This window comes from Marmota flaviventris, chromosome 6 (genome assembly GCF_047511675.1).
Source record: "Marmota flaviventris isolate mMarFla1 chromosome 6, mMarFla1.hap1, whole genome shotgun sequence".
NCBI lineage: Eukaryota > Metazoa > Chordata > Mammalia > Rodentia > Sciuridae > Marmota > Marmota flaviventris.
The window spans coordinates 50,176,033-50,200,867 of NC_092503.1; positions in this window are offsets into that span (position 1 = coordinate 50,176,033).

Here is a 24,835-nt window from a genome sequence, read left to right on the forward strand (position 1 = left end):
ATGTTATCTATCTTTTAAAGCTTAGCACTCAGCTTAGTCACTAAACTTCCAATGAAAGACAAGCAAGAGAAAAAAATCCCCTGACATTTATAGAGTACTTCTTATGTGCCAGGAAATGTAATTGGACTTTTCACATACAGTTGTAATTCAGTTGGAGCATGGGATGTCTCATCTTGCTTTTGTGAGTTATTTTTATTTTCTTTAACACTACTGACATTCCTTTATGCTTACTGTATGGAGAGATTTTTGTATCTATCTTTACTGCATGATCAATGGAAAGTCCTTTTTTTTAAAATATATATATATATACACACACATATGTGTATATGTATATGTTGTAGATAGACACAATATCTTTATTCATTTATTTATTTTTATGTGGTGCTGAGGATCAACCCCAGTGCCTCACTCAAATGAGGCAAGCACTCTATCACTGAGCCCCAGCCCCAGCCCTCAATGGAAATTTGAGGGCTTAATTATATATTTTATGTAGTTTCTTTCAGATTGAATTTGATACAGTAGACATAAATTCTTACTTTATTATGAATATTAAAATACAAACAATAGACTAAGGCATATAATAAAAGAAAGTATATGGAGGCTCGGAGTTCTAGACTGAAAGCCCCTATTGGGCAAGGGCTTTCTTGCTGCATTATCACGTGGCAGAAAGCAAAGGTGGTAGGGTGGTGGGGAGAAGGAGGCAAGGGAAGAGATGGGAAAGGGGTAGAGTAGTACCTTTATCAGGAACCCAATCTCAGATAACAGCATTAATGCATTCATGAGAATAGAACCCTATACCCTAATCATAGCTTAAAGGTCCCACCTCTCGATTACTGTTGCATTGGGAATTAAGTTGACTATACATGAACTTAGGTGAACACATTCAAACCACAGCATAAACCCTCATCCATTTGAAAATTCATGGGGATTGGGGAAAATGGAGAAATACTGCCCTAATTTTCCAAAATAATTAAAATACCTTCTAACAGTGAATAGTGTACTCTTCTCAATGTAGACTCAGACCCGATATATTTATTATGGGAAATATCATAGCCAATAGTGTATGACTATTTCATTTGGAAAGCAGACAAATGTGATACGATTTAATGAGTATAGACATGATTTTCTTTTTATCAGTTATTTCCATATATTTATATGTGTTGGCAATTCAATAAAATGTAATTTAGTATTTGAAAAATGAGTAACAATAATTTAGATAGTTTTAAATTAAAAGATTATGTATTGTGTAGAAAAAATGTTTAATGACATTTAAATTAAAGTTAACTAAACATTTCTCTAAGAGACTTGGCCCAAACAAGTACAAGGGTTACAAGTTGGTGTGAATGTCAGTAGTTCAAATGTCAGCACCAGCAGAGTAATTCACTGGAGTTAAAGCACTGGAATTGGCTCATTAAAGACATTTTGTAGCATCTCACTGAGAAACAGCTATGAAATTCTCTTAAGTGAATCATCAAAGCTTTCTTCTCTTCCTATTCCAAATTCTCCTCCTTCTTGAATTTTAGGAGGCTTATAAGAGTTTTATGTTCGTAAGCTAAATTTCATTTAAAGGTCTGCCAATATGATGTTCATTTCATAGATGAATTAAATCAAGCACAGACAAGCTGTGCTTGTCTTCAGGTTCTGCTGAACGTTTTTGCCAGAACCAGCAAAACTACTGGAGTTTCCCATTTGCAAATGAGATAATTGCTTTAGAATGCTATATGCCATATATTTTGGAGGTAAAATCTGACAGACTTATTATACAAAAATGAACAGATCAGATCTTTCCCTCTTTTTCAATATTGTTATCTGTTCTCTGAATATCATCATTTTCTTCATAAACCTCAAGTTTACCAAAAATGTTCATTTTCATGAAACTTTAGAAAATATTTCAGAATTTTAAATGTTAGCAGTCTCTTGACATGGAAAAAGGATATTTCAACCATAAATTTATAGTTACAAATACATCATTGTCATGACAAAGCCTGGGCTATTTCATAATTCAACTGTGTATGCCTTAAGAAAACTCATAGAAGATACTAGAACATAATGATGCTTTGTAAGGCAATTTTTACATATTTCACATACCTTTTCTAATTTTTATTATTATTATTATTATTATTATTATTATTATTATTATTATTTTGTGTGTGATACAGGGCATTCAACCCAGGGACACTTTACCCTGAGTTCTATCCTTAGCCCTTTTTATTTTATTTAGAAACAGGATCCTACTAAGTTGCCCAGGTTGGCCTTGAACTTTCTATTCTCCTGTCTCAGCCTCCTAAGTAGCTGGAATTACACGTGTGCCACTGCAACTTACTGTTTGTTTGTTTGTTTGTTTGTTTGTTTGTTTTGTGGTGCTGGGGATTGAACTCAGAGCCTTTTGCATGCAAGGCAAGAACTACCAACTGAGCTATATCCCCAGAGCAACCTACTCATTTTTTAATGTGTACATACTTTATATAACATTTGTATTCATTTATTTATTTTTATGCAGGGCTGCAAATAGAACCTAGAGGCTTATATGTTAAGCAAGCGATTTATCACTGATCAGTTCCCCAGACTCTTTTATCTAACTTTTTAATAATGAAATTATAGAGAAAATGAAGTTAATGAGGAAAACCGCATTACATTAGAAATACTTGAACATTACAAAAAAAGTAAAAATCACAGACACAGCACCAGAGGTGTGTAGCTCAGTGATGGACCACTTGCTTAGCATGTGTGGAGCCCCAGGTTTAATCTCCAGCTTGGCAATAAATAAACAAATAAAAAATAAAATTACTCTGAATTAAACTCTTTGGACACCTTGGTGAGTATAATTATACACCCTGTTCCCTCTTTTCTCTCTATAAGTGTGTATGTATTATCATATATACAAATTTGTGACTTACTTGTACACTTAGTAATTATATTTTATACATCATTATATACTTACAGCTGTTTTGTTTCCACATTTTTACATTTCTAGTTTATTTATTTTTCCACATTCTTAACTGGTGCATTTTAATTGTTTTCCCATTTTAAAAATAGCTATGTAGCATGCTATTATGTAAGTGTATTCTAATTTATTTAGCCAATTTCTATTATTGGGCATTTGGTTGTTTCTAATATTTTGTTATTACAAACAGCACACTAGTAAACATCCTTTTCCATATGTCTTTCTGCACTTTCTTAATTATTTCCTGAGGCTAAATTTCCAGAAGAGGAGTAACTAGGCCACAGGTCTGGGCATTCTTAAGTCTGATAATTACTGCCAAATTGCTCTGCAGAAAGACTTGTCGTCTCCGCTCTGACCAAGGACATGTGGGAATGTCTCTTTCCCCTCACTAACAGAAATTAAAATACCCGTCTTCTGGTTTCATTTTGATTCTTACAATAACTGTGAGGAAGACAACAGATTAGGAAGAGGAGACGCGTTGACGGTCCCACATCTAGAAAGCAGACAGACGGGGAGTTGAGATTCCTAACTTGCCAACCATGTGCTCCTTTCCTACCACATCCTTGCTATCAGGCTGCTGATGCTGGCAACAACCAACCAACTATCAGAAAGAATTAGACAAGGAATTCTTGCTCAAGCCGCAGCCTGACTCACGCCCCTGTTGCTGGCAGTGCTCTGGCCTCCAGCCACAGGTCTGTGGGTGGCACAATTCTTGTATTCTGAAGATAAAAGCAATGTTGGCACACTGCTCATCCAGGCCAGTGCTGAAGCCAATGGGGGAAAGGAGGAAATGAGGAAGCTGGAGGCAAAGAGGCAGCAGAGGGTGACCAAATTATAAACCTTGCAACAACATGTCTCTAAAGTCTTTCAATTCTTACCGTGCGTGATGAGTGAGATAATCCAGGTTATCTATCTGATCCCATGATTTTAATTAATGATTTTATTATTCTTGTTTTTTTATAGCAAAATTGGTATCATCAATCTATTTGTAGTTTTTTTTTTTTTTTTTTTTTAAATTATATTTTTGCAGCTCTGGAGATCAAACCCAGGGCTTTGTGTGTGCTAGGAAAGTATTGTACCACTAAAGCCCAGCACATTTCTGTATTTATTTATACAAAATATTCAAGAAACCAAGTAGTTTTCATAAGTGAAATAGAAGAGGTGGTGAAGAAAAATTTCCTTTTGGATAGAAAAGCAAGAGTTTTCTTTCCCTCTAGTACCATATGGTTTAATAAAACAAAACAAAATAAAAAAAGAGTACTGAGAATTGAACCTGGGCCTTGTACAGATGCTCTCCTACTGAGCTACATTCCACCTTTTTTTTTGTTTTAGAGAGACAGGGTTTTACTAAGTTGCCCAGGCTGGCCTTGAATTTGTGGTCCTTTTTCCTCAGTCTCTCCAGTAGCTGGGATTACAGGATTAGAGGCATACTCCACTATGCCCTGCTAAGTGCCATTTTAAAAATTGACTTAGACCAAAGTCTTAAAGTACGTTTGTCAGTTCAGTTTCTTTCAAACGCAGAAGAATTGGGAATGTAGCTCAGGGATATAGAGTTTGCCTAGGGTGCCTGAAGCCCCATATTTAATCCCCAACACCTCCCCACCCTGAAATGAAATGTGAAGATGGTATTTGATGGGCCAGGGATTTATTGGGGGGAAATACCTCTTAAGGATAAAGAGGACGCATGAGTGAACAGGACCTGCCTTTAGCTCTTGATGCAGGGCTGCGGAAGGGGAGCAAGAAGAAAGAACTGGGTTGGAAGGAGGCTTGGACCACAGTACAGTTCTGAGAGTCTCAATCAGGCCAGTGTAAGCTCCATATGCTAGTTTTCTAGTAGAGGAGTTCTGTGTCAGGCAGAAGTGGCCTAGTGCAGTCACTGACATGTTATTGTCTGGGAGCAGCCAGTGGGAAGTGTGACCTGGCTTGGATGCTACATTGGTCCCAGTGTGGCATTTTGAGGCTGTCCACTCCCTTCCTTGAAGCAGATCCTCTGAAAAGGAGAACTGAATGGTGTACCTCCATGGCCATCACATACCTGATATTCTGTGCCCTTAATCCCAGGACCCTGGGCAGGACTTTCCAAAGGTTACTGACATTATTCCCTCTCCTCTCTATCTCTGGCCCAAACCATGGCAAAGTGTGAAAGGGGGTGATTTCTTTCATTATTAGATTGTTATTCCCCACAAAGCAAGTTTAAATAGAGGGTCCCTCCTACCTTTGTTTGCTTCTCTTTCCTAGCTAATAAAACCATTCTTTCTTTTTAGTTTTCCTTTCTTTTTTTTAAATTTTGTTAGTGCATTATAGTTATTTTACCAGAAACTTGGGTTTTGTCCCTGATGCCAATCCAATAATAAGGATACAGTTTTGAGAAAAAGGAAAAAAGAAGGTTTATTGCTTTGTTAGCAAAGGAGAAGCACAGAGGACTCCTATCCCAGAGTCTGTTACCCCTATCAGGGGTAACAGGGAGCTTTTAAAAAGGTGATTCAAAGACTACATCCCATGTGTTCTCTGTTGGAGTTGTAATTCACGTGTTAATTTGGGAGACAATCATTTCTGAGATCTTCTGGTGCCATCCCCAAAGTGTGGATTTCTCCTTCCAGGTGGTGTGTCCTTGAGTACATACTCAAGGACAGATAACTCTGCTTAGGATGTAATCCTGTCTCCCCTGAGATTAGGAAGGGGGAGAGGTTAGGGAGGAGCAGGTAGAGGAGAAAGAAACATATCCTTTTAAAAATAAGTTGCACTGACAAGAGCCTCAAGGGCTATGTTCAAAGCATAAAATGGACCACTGTTACATTGATACATAATTGTGGGGTTCGCTTTGATTCACTTTGACAGAATCCTATGCACGTGGAATGTAATTTGCTCAATTTCAGACCCTCGTATTTCCTCATTCCCTCCCTTCCTCCAACTCCTGCCAACTTTATTTATACGCTACTGGTCTTCAGATTATCGTTTTTTTATTTTTTTAATCCTCCTCCCCCATAGTTTTATTGAGGTAAAAACTGAAGTACAATAAAATGCACATATTTGGCTAGGCACGGTGGCATACACCTATAATTTCAGTGGCTCAGGAGGCTGAGGCAGGAGGATCATGAGTTCAAAGCTAGCCTCAGCAAAAAGCAAAGCACCAAGCAATTCAGTGAGACCCTGTCTCTAATTAAAATACAAAATATTTGTGGCTGGGGATGTGGCTCAGTGGCCCAGTGGCCCTGAGAGATTCAATTCCTGATATCCAAACAACAACCACAACAAAAATGCACATATTTGAAGTATGCAATTTGATCAGTTTTGATATGTAAGTAACCAATACAATTATTTATTGTTTTTTTAAATTGGTGCTTTATAAATATACAAAAAGGTAAAATTCTTTGTGGTAGAGTCATACATAATTTGGTCAATTTCATTCTGCAGTTCCTTCTTTTTCCTGTTTTTTCTCCTTTCTCCTCTATTCTCTTCCTCTAACTTCACTCATCTCCCTTCAACTTTTTGGAATTTTCCCTTATTTTGCTCTAGCTTCTGAATATGAGAGAAAACATTCAACCCTTGACTTTTTGAGTCTGGCTTATGTCACTTAAGTGAAATAAACCATTCTTAAAAAAAAAAAAAAAATCCCAATTCCACAAACATTTAGGTACCAAACTTCCCAGCAATGTGTTAAATAACAGAGGACATGAGATAAAGAAGACACCTCAATGTGCTCATATGTTAGAGAAGGTCTAGAGCACCTTAGTAGAGATTTTAATAATGGAGAGGTAGAGGAGATATGGACGGGAGTATCTTGACCAGCAGGACAAAGTCTGACAGAGTTTCCGGGACCAAATGCAGAAAAAGCCTGACCACAGCAAGTCCAGGCATAAGCAAGGAGGCGTGAGTTACAGACCAGGAGAAATGGAGATCCTGCAGGATAAAGAGGAACACTTTGATGTAGTCAGGACCCAGATTTCTGCTTGGGAACTTGTACTTGATTGTGACCACCATAGTCACATGTGCATTTTATGAGTATGGAAGAGATTTGGGTGAGCAAGACCAGAGAACTGCAAGAAACCATTGCCTTTTGAATCTTTATTTTCATCTATTCACTGATGGGTCTTAAGAGGACAGGAGTCCTGGGAGAAGTTTGCCTGATTTGTAATCAAAAGACTTGGGCGGGCTTTGGGGTGTAGCTGAGTGGTAGAGCATGTGTTTGGCATGTGGGTGGGTGCCTGGGTTCAACTCCCAGCACCAAAACAAAAATGAAAACAAACAAAAAGCTACCTGCACTCTAATCTCAGCATGATAAGTTACCATAGTGTAGGCCAGTTACGTAACTCTAGAAATGCAAGTCTCTTTTATTTATAAGCTGGATATAACGATACCTGCCCTGACATTTATTGGGCTGTTGTGAAGCTCAAATGAAAGAAGACAAGGCTTTCTGAAGGTACTTGCAAACTTTCAGCACTGTAAAAATTAAGGGACTGTTCCTCGGTCCTGTTTGGGAAATGACAGGCCCAGGAGAAACCCACAAAGTGTGGTTTTGTAAGAAGTTGCTCAGCCTCCCCAGGGGAAAATACCTGGTTTCACATTTGCCAAGAGGAACAAGTCTAGGAAATTACAACACCAGGTAAAAGCACATGGGGCTTTCTGTTTTGTTTTTGGAGAGCACAGTTTCTTAAATGTCATTCTCATTGTTAACCCTTTGTCACCACTAGTGGCTCTGGAATGAGAGACAGTTGGGTCAGGGAGCATTTACAATAAGGGAGATGGTTAAAATGTACTTCACGAAAGAAATAAATGGGACCCTTTTCATGTGCAGAGGAAAATATGTTGTCCATTGTGTTAAGTGAATGGGGACATATATAGGGAAAGAGCTATTTTGGCGTTGCCAGAAAATTTCTCCACTCTCCTGGGACACTAGGAAGTCTATGGGAGAAGAAACAGCATATTATCTGATAAATAAAACTTGCCCTAATGCTTCTTTTCTGGAAGACTGGGGAAAAAAAATACTCGTATCATTTCTGTTTTATTGGTAGTTTGTTTGTGTCTCAATAAGAAAATCACTGAGAAATCATCAATGTACTTAATGTTGGGAAGCCGAGGTACCAGGTCATGGAAAGGATCCTTTGAACAATTCCATTTTAGAGGCCATTCTTGGAGTATCAGTAATCTCCTGAAGGAGTCGTCTACTCTATGGAGAAACTTCTGTTCTTTTTTGCCAGACAAATCAGGAAAAATATTGGTATATGAGTTGAGACAGCTAGTTGATTCATGTAGGGAATTACTGATAGAAATTGTATTTCTTTTTGACTACTCAGAAAATAGATTGAACTCTGCAATCTTCAAACCAACCAACACAAAATGAAGGGAATTTTTCTAACCTATCATACAGCCTATGAAAGATGTTTTGAAAAATAATTCCCAAAAGAAGGGTATAAATGACACTAAATATTGACTCACTCAATACAAACACCAGTCATTTCTGGCTTCTCTTACTGAATTTCAAAGTGTGGGGGAAAAAAAATGACATACCCCCAAAGCCCTTATAGTTTGAGTTTGAGGGATGACATGGACTCTGTCATGCAATTGCCCATATTAATTTTCTGTTGCTACACATGTCAGTCAGATTTTTGTTGCTATAACAAATACCTGAGACAATGAACTTATAGAGAAAAAAAAAAAAAGGTTATTTTGACTCACAGGTTTGAAGATTTCAGTTGGACCCATTGTTTTGGGCCTGTGTCAGCACATCCCGGCAGGAATGCCTGGGATAGCAAAATCATTCACCTCATGGCAAAGGGGTGAAAGAGAGAAAAGGAAGGGGCTGTGGTCCTGATACCCCCTTAAAGGCACATTCCCTAATGACTGGAAGACCTCCTACTAGGTCCCTATTCTTAAAGGTTCCAATAGTGCAAGCTGGGATCTAGGCTTTAATACATGGGCCTGTGGAGCTCATTCCAGATCCAAACCATAGCACTGTGTCACAGATTACCACAGATTTAGCAGCTCAAAATAACATTATTTATTGGCTCATATTTTCTATAAATCAGGAATAGGGGCATGGAGTGGCTGGGATCCTCTGCTCAGTTTGCCAAGATTGACATCAAGATATTGGCCAAGAAAACAAGTTTATTGGGTTCCTTTTCCAAGTGCACAGGTTATTGTTGGCACAATTCAGTTTCTTGTGATATTGTAGGACTAAGGTCCTTGCTTTCTTGTTGGTTGTCAATAAGGGGCCATTTGCAAATGCTAGAGGCTTCGTGACGTTCTCTGCCCCATGGCTCTCTGAACAACATGACAATTTGTCCCTTCAAGACCAACAGGAAAGCATCTCTGACTTTGAATCTCTGGCTTGTTTTAAGTGTTCACCTTGTTGGACCAGGCCCACCCTCCCAAAATCTCATTCTTGATGAATTCAATTGACTGGCTTGAGACCTTAATTACATGGGTGAAATCCCTGTATGCCATATCATGAAACATATTCATGGGAGTGATAGTTCGTTTTATTCACATGTCCTGTTCACAGTGAAGGAGAAGATGTTCTACTGTGTTCATGCTTCAGAAAGCAAGAAACTTAGGGGCCATCTGGGGATTCTGTTTACCACAACCGGCTCTTTGGAGGCAGAAGTAAGTGAAGTGAGGTAATTTTCACACACAGGGAAACTACCTTTCAGCAAGCACATTGTCACTGGTGGTGTTTGTAGCATAGCAGTAGTAGAGTTTTTACTTCTGTTTCCTAATACCATGTGAGCCAAGCTGTGGGAAGCAATAGCAGAGGTGTTTTTGCTAGAACAACTCATGTAATTGAGCATTTCTCCTACGTTTCCCTTGGAAGCATTCGTGACTGGTTCTTTGGTCCTTAAACAGATGGCAAAAAGCACTAATTTTAAAAAATAACTTTCCATTTAAACTTAGTATAGTGAATAATTTTACCTGCAAAATAAAACCTTTACTGATATGACAGGCTCATTGGGACAACCTCTTTTCACATCTCCATTAAATGTGTGTAGTTCTGCATTGCTCTTATAAATTCATAGAACTTTATTTTTAAATAAATAAGAACTGCAGATTGAGCCCAAGGGTACTCTACTAGCACTGAGTTATCTCCACAGATCTTTTTATTTTTCATTTGGAGACAAAGTCTCACCAAGTTCCCCAGGCTGCCTTCTCTTCCCAGCATTCCTTTGGCCTTAGCCTCCTGAGTAGCTAATGATTATAGGGGTAGGCCACAGCACCTGGATAGTACCTAGAACTTTAGAGTGGGAAGGAAACTTCTACTTATAGAAGGGTGTTTTCCAAACTATATTCTGAGAACACTTAAAATAGAATCCTAGATATAATATTAAGTGTTTTTTTTTTCATAAAAAGCTTTCAATAGTTATGCCAGCTTGCACCATACTACACAATTTTGGACTTTATAATACTTCTTAGCATATTAATGACTGAAAAAGTTTTTTGGGGGAGAAAAAACAAAAACTCAGAGAGGCTCCCCAGCTTGTTTTTTAATCCAATCAAGCTTCCCCACACCAAGGCCCATAGGGTTGGGAATGGGTGGGGCTCAATAGAAGAGCACACACTTCAGATTCACAAGGCTCAGGGTTCCATCCCCAGCAGCGCAAAAATAAATAGATGAGCCAAACCCGGGCCCACAAGGTTAACTAAGATCTCCAAATCTACTAGTGTGGCAGAATGAGGGATTGAAACTGACTAGGCTCCCTGGTTCCTGGTCACATGGTTTATTTCTTACTCCATAAACCCAACTAAGAAGCCTCAACAGATACAAACAGCCTCTAGAGAAAGCAAAAGATAGGTACAGAAGTCATATGAATGATGCATCCATGAGATCTGCCTTATCTCTTTGAGAAACTTGGAAGCCCATGTATGTCCACCCACACACCACTTAGCAGGTCCTGAAGGCCCAAGGCCTGGATGCCTCACTGTTATCCACAAATAGCCTTTCCTGGATACCAAAGCCAAGGGTTTGCAGACTACAGGAAAAAGGAGTTGGTAACTGGGTGTACTCCTGTAATCCCAGTGGCTTGAGAGGCTGAGGCAAAAGGATCTCGAGTTCAAAGCCAGCCTCAGCAAAAGTGAGCACTGAGCAACTCAGACTCTGTAAATAAAATACAAAATAGGGCTGGGGATGTGGCTCGGTGGTCAAGTGCCCCTGAGTTCAATCCCCAGTACCCAAAAAACCTAAAACAAAACCAAACAAAAAAAGAGCTTGTGAAATTAGTTTCCAGGACATATTGGTAACTGTAGTAGTTATTTTCCATGCAGATATTCTGGGTTTAGGGCACGATAGAAAATGAATTGCTCTAAAAAAGGACCAAAATTAAAAAGGGGGAAAAAAAAATAAGGTCACCACAAAAGGCAATAGGGATCATACACAAAAGAGAAACCTGATTCCTGGATCTGAGGGCTTGTGAGCACATGCCTCCCGCATTCCATAATGTAAATCACATTGCACACATCTGACCCAGAGAGCGAGGTTCCAGGAGGTGCATATTTTCAGCATGAAAACAAGCAGCCATTAGTGTTATGAGCACAGCTTACGGTCAGCTGCTGGCCTGACACACCTCGGCATTTACTGTTCCCCAAGGCCACACAGCATGCAGAGCCAGCTGAGGATGTGGACGTGCGCATTCAGACCCTGATCCCCCTCCGCTGTTCCTGGAAGGCGCTGGGGTTAGATAAAGAACCCAGGCCTCCACCGGACTGTCAGCGTGGGAAAGCGTTTTCCCTTCCGGGAAGAGAGGGAGAATCACAAGTTGGACTGCTTCCAAGTCCTCTCCTGGTGCTTTTCTCCTCCCAGTTTTCCTTTCCTTTCTTTGGCCACAGCATTTCTAGAAGGACTGGTACCCTGCCTAAAAACAAAAGCAAAACCAGCAAACTCAACAATGCTTCCTAGTCACTCAGACCCCAAGAAGAAAGGAAATTCTGTAAACACACCAGTCATTACATTTAGTCATAAAGGGACTTCAAACCACAATACGCAGGCACCACAGTCTGTGGGGAGAGTGTCCATGTACTGGATTCCCCAGAGGACTAAGGAGTGGCCAGAGTCATTCTCCACGAAGGGCACCCGGGCCTGTGGAGTTGCATTTGTGCCTGAGGAGAGGCGAGAAGGTAAACTAGGAGTTTTGGTAGTGGCATGAAAGTTTCATTTTATTCCTTCTCCCTGGGACAGTTGAATAGGCATTTTCTAGCTCTTTGTTGTTGTTGTTATTTTGTTGTTTGTTTGTTTGTTTTGTTTCAACAGTTGAGTGGGCGCACAGAGACTTTGGTGCTCAAGCAATTAGGCCAGTGGAAGTTGGTTGGGGGCTCCAAGTGTAGCTGAGCCTCCGCAGAGCACATTTGAAGCCTGTGAGAGGCCATGAGTTGATTTCCAGCATTGCAAAAAAAATAAAGAGAAAGCAAGTAAATAAAGATTAGCCAGGTGAGAGTGCAGGCCTGTAGTCCCACCTACTCTGGAGGCTGAAGCAGGAGGATCTCTTGGCTCAGGAGCTCAAGGCCAACCTGAGAACACAGCCAGACCCCACCTCAATGAAGAAACAACAAAACAAAAATCTTGCAAAGCACACATCCAAGGAATGGGACATATTTCAGGTTTTAACTATTCCATGACACACTATGGAAGAACAAAATAGTTGGCAAAGAGTTCCAAAGACCAAACCATTGGTACGTTATTCATCAAGAATGGAAATCAGGTTACAAGTATTTTCCTCTGTTATCAGTTCTCAAGACTGGTCTCATACTGTGTCTAGTCTACTATTAATGAAAACTGATGCATATTTTAAAAAAAATATGACAGACTATAAGGAAGAACTGTAAGAGAGAAGATGTACAGACACCTTATTTTTCTACTCCAGTAATGAGTCCAGATGTGTGTTATGGAATGCCAGAAAACTTTGAAGGGCAAGTTGCTGTCTATGCAGTGCTTCTCTCTCTCTCTCTCTCTCTCTCTCTCTCTCTGTGTGTGTGTGTGTGTGTGTGTGTGTATCCCTTCTTTCTTTCCTTGTTTCTTTCTTTTTCGGTATTACAGAAAAAGTCTCCAGTATGTATCTGGAATCTACTCCTGATTTCCGTGCTCCAAGAGCACCCACTATATTTGGATCTCATTAGTTAAAATATTTTTTGCTGTAAGAAATGGGGTCTCATTTCTCTCTGAGGATTATTTATGCTAAATCTATATTGAAAATGCATTCTTTGCAAGAGTAATGTTTCTAGCACTGGGGGTAGTGTACGATAAGGTAGTGTGCATTTCCATTTCTTCTTTTATTTGAGAGCCTGAATTCATCTTAGACTACCAAACCAAAATAAAACAAACGGCTTCCTTTAAAACCTTGGATTGGTAATGATTCAAGGAACAAAAGAAAGATGGGGGGGGGGTTGTCCTGGGAGAAAGCTCAGATATTTTCCCAGTCAGTGCTGTATATAGGGGCCTTCAGGTCACACCCCTGGAAGGAAAAAAGGTGTGTTGAAGGTATGCATAAGGTTTCCCAATTACTCTTTTTCTTTCTTTCTTCTTTCCTTCCTTTTTCCATCCTCTGCCCCCAGCCCCTTTCTTTCTCTCTTTCTAGGCTATAACTTTAAATGGCTGTATTTCTGATCCAAAGCAGGAATAACTGTTAAGGATTTCAAATGAGTAGTCAAACAATTTTATCTGGCTCAGTAATGGACATGTTCCTGATAAGACAGTGGGGAAAACTGATATCCCCATTTCAAAGGGGCCTGCAGTAGGCCAAGGGAGTTTGCTCCTAGGAGCCCCCAGGGAAACACTGCAAGTTCACTGATGGCCCTCAGCAGGCCCCTTCGTCCTGCACTTTGGACCCTTTGCTGCTGTTCTAACAGGTCAGGCCCCAGATGCAAATATTTGTTTTGACCCTTTTTGCTATAAACATTGTAGTCCTCAGTAGGAAGTGATCTATAGAATTTATAACCAGCTGAACAGACATTATTAAATAATTGTAAATTCTATTTTCTTGTTATTTTTCAAGGATTTCTAGTTTGGCTGAAGGGCTTTGGAAAAGATAGATGGGTAGTAGGGTTAGGGAATGAAGAATCACACCAGAAGATGTGGATCTTAGTACTGTGTAATGACCTTCAGAAACTAGGTTAAAGTGCATGGAGCAGTTACCCAGTGAAGCCAAATCTATCAGCACAGAAAAGTTGGTTACTAATGAGCTCAGCAGGTACATCCAAGCTCACCCGCACCCATCTTCTTTACTTTTTGCCCATGTTCATGCTTTCTAATTCTTGACCATCTTCTTTGTTGCATTTGATTGTATCCTATCTTGTATCCATTATTTTCAAATTTTTAAGTTGGAATGTAAAAATTACACATGATAATGGGGTACCATGCAATGTCCAATTAATGTACACATTGCTAATGCTTAAATTGGGTTAAATGTATTTATCTCCTCAAACATTCATTTCTTTATGATAAAAACTTTCAAAATTCTTTCTTCTACTTTTTTGAAATGTGCATTATAATTTATAGTCCCCATACTGTGCAGTTGTACACCACACTGGCTTGCTCTTATATAACTATATATATTTTTTTAAATTTTTATTGTTGGTTGTTCAAAACATTACATAGTTCTTGATATATCATATTTCACACTTTGATTCAAGTGGGTTATGAACTCCCATTTTTACCCCGTATACAGATTGCAGAATCACATCAGTTACACATCCATTGATTTACGTATTGCCATACTAGTGTCTGTTGTATTCTGCTGCCTTTCCTATCCTCTACTATCCCCACTCCCCTCCCCTACCCTCCCCTCTTCTCTCTCTACCCCCTCTACTGTCATTCATTTCTCCCTCTTGTATTATTTTTCCCTTTCCCCTCACTTCCTCTTGTATATAATTTTGTATAACCCTGAGGGTCTCCTTCCATTTCCATGCAATTTCCCTTCTCTCTCCCTTTCCCTCCCACCTCTCATCCCTGTTTAATGTTAATCTTCTTCTCATGCTCTTCGTCCCTACTCTGTTCTTAGTTACTCTCCTTATATCAAAGAAGACATTTGGCATTTGTTTTTTAGGGATTGGCTAGCTTCACTTAGCATAATCTGCTCTAATGCCATCCATTTCCCTGCAAATTCCATGATTTTGTCATTTTTTAATGCAGAGTAATACTCCATTGTGTATAAATGCCACATTTTTTTTTTTTATCCATTCGTCTATTGAAGGGCATCTAGGTTGGTTCCACAGTCTTGCTATTGTGAATTGTGCTGCTATGAACATCGATGTAGCAGTGTCCCTGTAGTATGCTCTTTTTAGGTCTTTAGGGAATAGACCGAGAAGGGGAATAGCTGGGTCAAATGGTGGCTCCATTCCCAGCTTTCCAAGAAATCTCCATACTGCTTTCCAAATTGGCCACACCAATTTGCAGTCCCACCAGCAATGTACAAGTGTACCTTTTTCCCCACATCCTCTCCAGCACTTGTTGTTGTTTGACTTCATAATGGCTGCCAATCTTACTGGAGTGAGATGGTATCTTAGGGTGGTTTTGATTTGCATTTCTCTGACTGCTAGAGATGGTGAGCATTTTTTCATGTACTTGTTGACTGATTGTATGTCCTCCTCTGAGAAGTGTCTGTTCAGGTCCTTGGCCCATTTGTTGATTGGGTTATTTGTTATCTTATTGTCTAATTTTTTGAGTTCTTTGTATACTCTGGATATTAGGGCTCTATCTGAAGTGTGAGGAGTAAAGATTTGTTCCCAGGATGTAGGCTCCCTATTTACCTCTCTTATTGCTTCTTTTGCTGAGAAAAAACTTTTTAGTTTGAGTAAGTCCCATTTGTTGATTCTAGTTATTAACTCTTGTGCTATGGGTGTCCTATTGAGGAATTTGGAGCCTGACCCCACAGTATGTAGATCGTAGCCAACTTTTTCTTCTATCAGACGCTGTGTCTCTGATTTGATATCAAGCTCCTTGATCCATTTTGAGTTAACTTTTGTGCATGGCGAGAGAAAGGGATTCAGTTTCATTTTGTTGCATATGGATTTCCAGTTTTCCCAGCACCATTTGTATAACTATAATTTAGTAACCATGGATCAGTCTTTCCCCAACCCAACCTTTACTGTCCTACTGTCCCAGTAGAATAGTAACCCTATTCTACTCTCAACGTCTATGCAATTAACTTTTTACTTTTCTCACATGAGTGTGATTGTGTCTTTATGTGCCTGACTTATTTCATTTAACATAATGGATCTCTTGTTTCATCCACATTGCTGCAAATAATAAGATTTCATTCTTTTTTTTTCCAATGGCTGAATAGTGTTCTAATGTTTATATGTACCACATTCTCTCTAACCATTTCTCAGTTGAAGGATATTTCAGTTGTTTCCATTTCTTGGCTATTGTGAATGGTGCTATAATGAACATGGGAGTGCACATGTCTCTTTGACATATGAGTTAGTCAGCTTTTCACTACTGTGACCAAATACCTGAGAAAATAAACTTAAATGGAGAAAAGGTTTATTCTGACTCATCATTTCTGTTTACGGTAGCTTAATCTCATCATGATGGGACTGTGGTATGGAAGAACATTATGGCAGGGAACATATGGCAGAACATAGCTGCTCACCTCATGGTGGCCAGGAAGAAGAGACAGAGGGAGGGGCTGGGACACACACCTCATGACCTATTTTCTCTGACTAGATCCTACCTTTTACAGTTTCTGTCACCTCCCAATAGTCCATTCAATTATGAATCCATCAATGGATTAACCCATGGAAGAGATCAAAACCCTCATGAACCAATCACTCCTTCATAGCCCCATCTCTGAACATTGCTGCACTGGGGACCAAGCTTTAAACACGTGAGTCTTTAGGGGACATTCAAGATACAAACTGGAAAAATATATTGACTTTATTTCTTTTGGATATATAGCCAATATTAGGATTGCTGGATCATACAGTAGTACTATTTTTAATTTTTAAGGAGACTTTCCTTCTTCTTTTCTATCAGTGTAAATCTTGCTTCTCCTTGTGGATTTTAAGCATCCTCAAGGTCCATCCCATTCCATGTGAGGGCCGAGCTCAGCATGTAGAAAAAGCTGCACATTAGCTCAGCTGCCTTCCTTTCAGAGTCTGTGACTTACTAGCTGTGAAAATATTGGAGGGTTAATAAACTTCTCTGAATTTCTTATCTTTTAGAGATAAGATACTTACTTTACAGTTTTGCTTTAGGCATTACGTGAAGTAGTGTGTATACAGCTCCCAGCTCAGATCCAGTTCCTTAGTACATGTCTTTTCTTTCTTGCATTTCTTTGATGTCCCTTCACCCACATTACCCTCTATTTATGATTTAGTTAAATATAAACATGTATTCTTTTTGAGTGTGGATTGCAAGATTTAGAAATTATTTACCTACAATTTGAAGAGACTCAGTGGCTAAAAAGACGAACCTGCCTTCCTCTAGGCCAGGAAGTTATGATTTTTTTGCTGAATGTGCCTTAGATTAGCTGCCTCGGCCCACCGTGCCTGGCAGGCACAGGTTTAACAGTCTATGCACATGAATGTGTTTAAATCTGGAAACATGCATGTTGAGGGGCAGTGGTAAAATGAGAAGTGAATGTAATGTTTTGAACAACCAAAAAAATAAATAAATAAATAAATTCACAAAAAAAAAAATAAAAAAAAATAAAATGAGAAGTGAAGAAAGAAGACCAGGGAAGGCAAATCTGCTAAAAAGAAAATGAAAAGCATCGCTATGAAACAAACGGAATGGAATACACTTTTAAAAAATGTTATCCAAGCAATGCCAATCTAGTAGCATAGAAACAGAGAGGTCGAAGGCATGGGCAGATATGAACAAGTCTAGAGCATGCTTGGATAGAAGAACATCTCCAAGTGCAGGTTCCCAGGGAATTGAAAGCTGAGAGAGGGGACAGAAATTTTAATAAATATAGTTAATCAGTGCTGCAGATGTGCATGACTGACTCAGAAGTAGGAAGGATTTGTTGGAACACAAATAAACAGCATGAAGAAACAATGCCATTTGAATTAGTGACCAAAGTCCTGAGCTAGGGTCTTAGGAGTTTTTTTATGATATGTGTGTATATTATATATTGTAGTCTACTATTGCCCTGTGTACATTAGGCATCAGAATCTTCTTCTTGTTTAAATTAGTCTGTGTCACTCAACTCTTGTTTCTTCAAGAACATTTTTACCCAAACACCAAAAATTCTTTTTTAAAAATGTGAACAATTAATTTTCCTAAAAATCTGAGAACATTGAAACACATCCAAACTTCTCAGTAAGGATTCCCAAAGGCTGAATGAAAACATCTCCCACAGGATTCCCTTTACCTCCTCCTGTAACCTCTGATCCTTATTAACCCAGTTAATTTTAAATATTGGAAAAAGAGATTTCAACATGGAAAGAAGGCCATAGATGTATATAATGGCCATGACGTATCAAATGTGATGACAGCCAGAAGTCTTTACATGACTCTGTTGCCCCCAGAAACGGTTGCTGAGCTGCATTTCCCAGGAAGCTGCAGTATCCTTTGGCTGACCTTTATCAAGCCAAGGCACCCATGCCGGTTGCCCAGGTAGGTGACCAGGCCACACAGTTCTGACCTCTGCCTGGGATACTGCTCATCAAACATGCAGTGCAAAAATTCCCTTTGGTGAGATCCTGCCTAGCTATTATCAAGTTTGTTATTTTTTCTGTTCTTATGAATTTCCCAAGCCGTTTTTCCTTTTATTCACTGCAGAATCTATCATACTGCAGTAACTACCTGGGTAATGCCAGCTACCCACAATACGGTACCTGGCACAAATTACGAAATGAATGGGTGAATATCATCTAAACAAAATGCCATTTGAGTAGCTAATTTTGACTGCCTTAGGATCTGGAAACTCTCCCAACCTACTCCATTATTTTTCTTTTTCATTTTCTCCCTTTCTGTTCCATTTTGTCTCATTCTTTAACTTAGTCATTAGTAACTGGATGCTTATTGTTTACTCAGAAGAACTATGCATAAATATATGGCATCCTCCTGGTGATATTTGCTTTTTTTTTTTTATGGTTTCAAGACTCTTATATCCTTCAGTTTTTCAAAATAAAATACATATATGTAAGAAGAAACAAGATCATTGTCTATGGAGTCCTAAATTGAGAAAATAAATTAATAAAATCTAAAATCTGTACAATAAGTTCGTGTTAGAGGTAGGATTTCCATATCTATGTCCCTACTAGTAGTTAGAAAGCAATTTTTAATAATCTTTTGAGGTTGGGTATAGGGTGAAAGAAGAAGAAAATGTCATGCTAAAGACTTTGTCATCTAATGTATTCTACTTGATGCCTTAGACCATGCTATAAAGCAAAACAGATGAATATTTTGTATTATTTAAATCTGACTCATTTTTTTTAGTATTTAAAGAATAACTTTGTATCTGTATTCAAAGTTTTTTTTTTTCTTTCTTTTTTTTTGCCATTTAAAAAAGTTCAACCCAAAAAGATCCTGTTTTGAATTACTACAACATATATAGTTAAAATTACACAGGTCACTCCTTACTTATGTGTCATACTTCATAAATTTTATTCAAATTTTTAAATTAAATCTTAAACTGTTCGAGGAAGTGAATAAAATTGTCTCTCTTTTGAATTCTGTACTTTGCCTAGGATTTGATAAGTACTGATAAGCAGAGGTTGGGAGGAGGAAGAGGAGGAGGAGAAGGAGGAGAAGGAGGAGACGCTCTTGTGTGGATTAGCCTGGAGTACCCCAGCCTGTTTTAGCAAGGAGGTGGCCTTGAAAGCACGCCCCTCCCCCCAACCCTGCAAGAAGTGAATTTTAATTATGCTATGAAAACCAGAGCCAACATTTGTCTTTTGTGTTTGTCCATGGCTCTGCCTAGATACAGACTCTGAGTATTTGATAATATTCTAAATCTATGGTAATATTTAAATATTTGACAATCAGTAGTCAAACATTAAGAATCAGTAGTTGCCTGTGCAGGGTACGCAACGTACTAACACAGAAAAGAAAAATTAGGCCTAAGCTGTTTTTATAGTAATTTGGGAAATGAAATTAAAATCAAAAATCTATGCTGAAGGTTCATGTTTGTTTTTTCTTCCTGTGTTTTAAACATTTATCATAAATCTAACAAACGACTAAACAGATTTGTCCAGAGGCACTTACAAGGAAGAGGGTGAGAAGGAAGTATAAAGAAACTGGCATGGAATCTGCAGAAAGGAAAGTCATAATAAACAAGCTGAACTACACACGTCGAAAGCAATAAATCAGCCAGAAGTTCTGTGAATATTAAAGAAACCAGTGAAATCAAAGTTGCTTAAGTGTTGAAAGTTAAAGTATCATTAGTTTACTTCAGTTTTATATCTAGTTTCACTTAAGATGCATTGGTTGAGCACCTGCTGTTTCCCAAAACAGCCAGAAGCTATTGACCTCATGTAAGTTGTGAAGAATTCATGTGACTGGGGAGATGCTGTGTATGCAGCAATTTTCAATATAATAAATAGGGTGCCTTAAGACAAAAAGTTCTAACAGAAATGATCCCTAGTTAAAAACAATTCTTATTTAAATCTAATTTAAGTCAGGTGTGGTGGTATACATCTCTAATCCCACAACTTGGGAGGCTGAGATAGGAGGATTGCAAGTTTGAGGCCAGCCCGCGCAACTTAGCAAGACCCTATCTCAAAATAAAAAATAAAAAGGGCTGGGAATGGTTAACTCAGTTGTAGAGCACCCCTGGGTTCAACCCTCACTACCAAAAAAAAAAAAAAAAAATGTAAAGAAAAAAAGTTACCTTATGAATCCAATTTAAGAGATGGACAATGGTAAGATATAGGAGCATCTAGGTTTTTGGAAAAAGATAAACAGAGTTCTAAATCTTGACTCTGCTGTTCTGTGACTGAGCAAATTATAAAAGATTTGTCATGTATAATACAGGTACAAAAAGTCCCTATGTCATGTAGTTACTTTGAAACTCAACTACTCTCATGTATTAATTATTATTATTACATTCAGTTAATTATTGAACTATTATTGTTTATATAAAACTATAGAAAATAATTTGATCCAAACACAAGATCAGATAAAGCTTTAGCTTTATATACTGTGGCTTCATAAAATATAGATTTAGTCTTCCAAAATGTCCAGATGTTTGGCTTTTGTAGGAAAAATGGCTGCTTGTGTATTTGTTGTATGTTTGTTTGGATACTTTGACATTATATAGACTCTAATGTTTTTGTTTTCAAGATGTGATTAGAACCTTCCAAATTATGGTCTATGGGGTTCAAACTTATTAATGCACACACTAGATCTAACTTATACATTTTAAAGTCACTTCGGAGTTTTTGCCATTCTCATGTAATACAAAATTTGATGCTGGAACACTTATAGCAGATGAGTTCAATAAGAAGTTTTATAATAAATCCTCATTCATCTGTTAATGATCACCATCAGCCTGCTTCTTCGTGGTTAACCCCCTGTCTCCTCCAGCCTTTATAGTCAAAACACCCCTGGAAAAGTCATCTCTCTGTCCTTGAGATGCACTGCTGAATCCATAAGGAAGTTGGCATTGCGGAGTCTGGTCCTGTCCTCAGGCTCACTTGTCACCTCCTGCTATGGTTTAATTTTTTTGTCTTCTAGAATCCATGTGCTGGAAACTTAATCCCCAAAGTCATATGTTAAGAGTATTTGGAAGTGAGGTGACTGGGTCATAATGGGATTATTGATTAATAATGGATTGATGGGCTATCCTGGGAGTGGCTTTGCTGTGAAAGTGAGCTCTTTGTAGCATGCTTTCTCTGTCTTGCCATATGATGCGGTTCACCATATTATGACGCAGTCCACCATATTATGATGCAGTCCACCATATTATCATGCAAGAGGCCCGGACCAGCTGCTGAACAGGTGTCACCACCATGCTCTTGATATTCTAGCTTCCAGAACCATGAGCCAAATAAACCTTCATTCTGTATAAATCTCTTGCAGTAGCAGAGTAGACTAAGACACCTCCTCTCTCAGACTTTGGATTTGCCAAGCAAGTGCTTGTCTCTCCCCAAGCACTTCCAGGCATGGTTAAATCTCTCCTGGTCACACAGAGATGTCAATAGTGGTTTAGGAGTCTTAATTTTAAAAAGCTAATAGACTTTGGACTCAGTCTCAAAGTCCTCCCCTACCATTCCTCTCTTTCTTAGGGCTAGCGTCTTTGCTCCTGTTTTTCTTTCTTCTCAGCCAGCATGCTTGTGTCTCAGGCTCTGTTTCCAATAATTTCTTTTTTGATGTTGTTTGTCATATTTTGTGGGAAATACATCCACATCTCCCAAATTTGTTAACTTGATTTGATTCTCCCCAATTTTGTAAAAACACTCGGCTTGTCAGGGAAAAAGTATAGTGTCCCTTGTCCCTTTGGGGTGATTTTAACAATGGAATGTCCCTGTTTTTCCTTGCTTAAGTATCAGAATCTAGTGTGAGCCTACTGGGAATTTTTGTAACTTCTCGTCAACTCTGAGGCTTACAAAAGTGCTGGGCTCACTTCCTCATTTCAGTGCTTGTGGAAGTAACCCAAAAAAGAACCCAAATTTAGAGTGGCTGTCATTAGAATTATTTCTAAATGAAACTGCAAATGATGCTGTTTGCCCCTCAGAGATCTTATTCACCCCCTTCCCAATATTTCCTCTTTTCAAACCACTCCGTCTTCCAAATAGATTTTGCTCTTTTATCCTTCCCTCTCTACCACGCCCCCATCACCAACATTTTGGATCCTCTTAACACTTTTATTAGTCTAGGAGGCCTGTTCCTGAAGGTCACACAGAGATGTTAATAGTGGTTTAGTGATTTTCCCTGCCTAAGAGTCTTTTTAAAAAGCAGACACACCTTTGATTGGGGAGTGACTGCAGAGACTTCCTCCAAACAGGGGAATTCTACGCACAGAGGCATCTGGGTGGAGGGTGAGTATGAGGGGTGTGGTGCTTTCCTATACCAGTCCAACACCCTGGACTCAGCCCCATGTTTCTTTTATTGGTTGTGTCAGATATCAAGTGTGTTGACAGTAGTAACAGCCTTCTTCATCCAGAAACTAACATCCTCCCCAGGTTCAAGTGGGGGACCCATCGTCTTTGTTCAGGCTTGTTGCTTCTTCAGAAAGAGCTCCCCTCAACTCCCCAAGCTGTTTGACTACCCTGGAGGGAGTCATGTTCTTTCCCCTTTACACTAACTTGTTCTCTTGCAGAGAAAGGACTCTTGCAAATTAAATACACTTGAGGGAGAGTGACATTACTGAGGATATGAACTTTAATTGCTCCTTTAAAACCCAATGGGCACCAATCGACGTGGTACATGCCTATGATCCCAGCAACTCAAGAGGCTGAGGCAGTAGGGTCATGAGTTCAAAGCCAGCCTCAGCAATTTAGTGAAGCCCTCAGCAATTAGCTAGATCCTGTCTCAAATTTTTAAAAAATAAATTAAAAGGGCTAGGGATGTGGCATGGTGGTAAAGCACCCTGAGTTTAATCCCTGGTACAAAAACAAACAAACAAACAAATAAAACCCCAGTGGCCAGTCATAGTGATGCACACCTGTAATCTCAATGATTTAGGAGGCTGAGGCTAGAGGATTGCAAATTTGAGGCGAGCCTGGGCAATTTAGTGAGATTATCTGTCTCAAAATAAAAAGTAAAAGGGTCTGGGGATATACCTCAGTGGTAAAGCATTCCCCAGTCCCCCTTCAAACAACAACAACAACAACAAACCCTAATGGCCAATGCTCCCAAAGCATTTGAGGAAATAGCCTAGAAGCAAAAAATGGCCTAAAATCTTGTATCCTGCAATTTTTCAGGCATGCCTTAAGATCAGCCTTGACATTTACAGGTATTCGGGATTTTAACAAAATTATGCAAGGAATGAAAAATTTTTTGAGCTCATTTAACACATGAATTTTATCATCACAGGCAAGCTGGAATGTCAGTGGTCCCAAAGCAAGGTGCATATACCCCATGATCTACTGAGGTATTCAGAGAGGGATAATATACACAATATGTCTTTAAAGGCCAACTTTTTTTTAAAAAAAATTTACTTTTTGCAAATGCTTTATATTGTTCATAATACATATTTTTAATAGCACTGTTTCATAATTCATAGAAACAGCTGTGTTGGGGTACTACTCATTTTTAAAATTTTAAACTGCTGAGGAGGTGGGATAAAATAAATTGAGCACCACTCCCCTCTGATCCAGGCATTATAATCAAAACAGCTCTAACATTTCCTTCTAGGATTGGAAACATCTTAAACAGTCCTCTGCACCATAAGAACACTATAGCTTTACTTTCACTACCTTTAAGACAATAAAGATTGTAGAGAGCAATAATCTGAGGTTAAGAGAGCAATTTTCTTATCTTCTACTGTAAATTCCCAGAACTTTAGATGCACTGAGTATAATTTATCTTAAATCTCTTGTATCTTTCTGTGCTTTTGATCACAAAATACCTCTTTGTTCATATCAAACATTTTCCAAAGACATCAAAAGCCATGTAGAAAAATATAATATACAATCTGAGGATATTGGCCAAGTTATGCCATTATATTATATGCCTGTACTAATATGTAATAACAAATTCCACCACAACAATGTGGAGAAAACAATATATAATATGAAAACGATTTTTAGTAGATATGCTATAGTCAATTAGCCACAGAGAAGAAATTATGGCATATATCTGCTGAAACAACAATGGGAAATTATTTATGGTGTCTCTCTCTCTCATGTATTTCTATTCTAGAAAATGAGGGCTGATCTTAAGCAATTTAACCCTTCTTTTTGATGTTTGCTGATCTTTCCTCATGAGGAGATGTCTCTTACACAATCATCAATTAACAAGCTGGTTGCCTGTCAAGACAAGCCAAGGGGTGGCATTATTTGCATTTGTTGATCAAT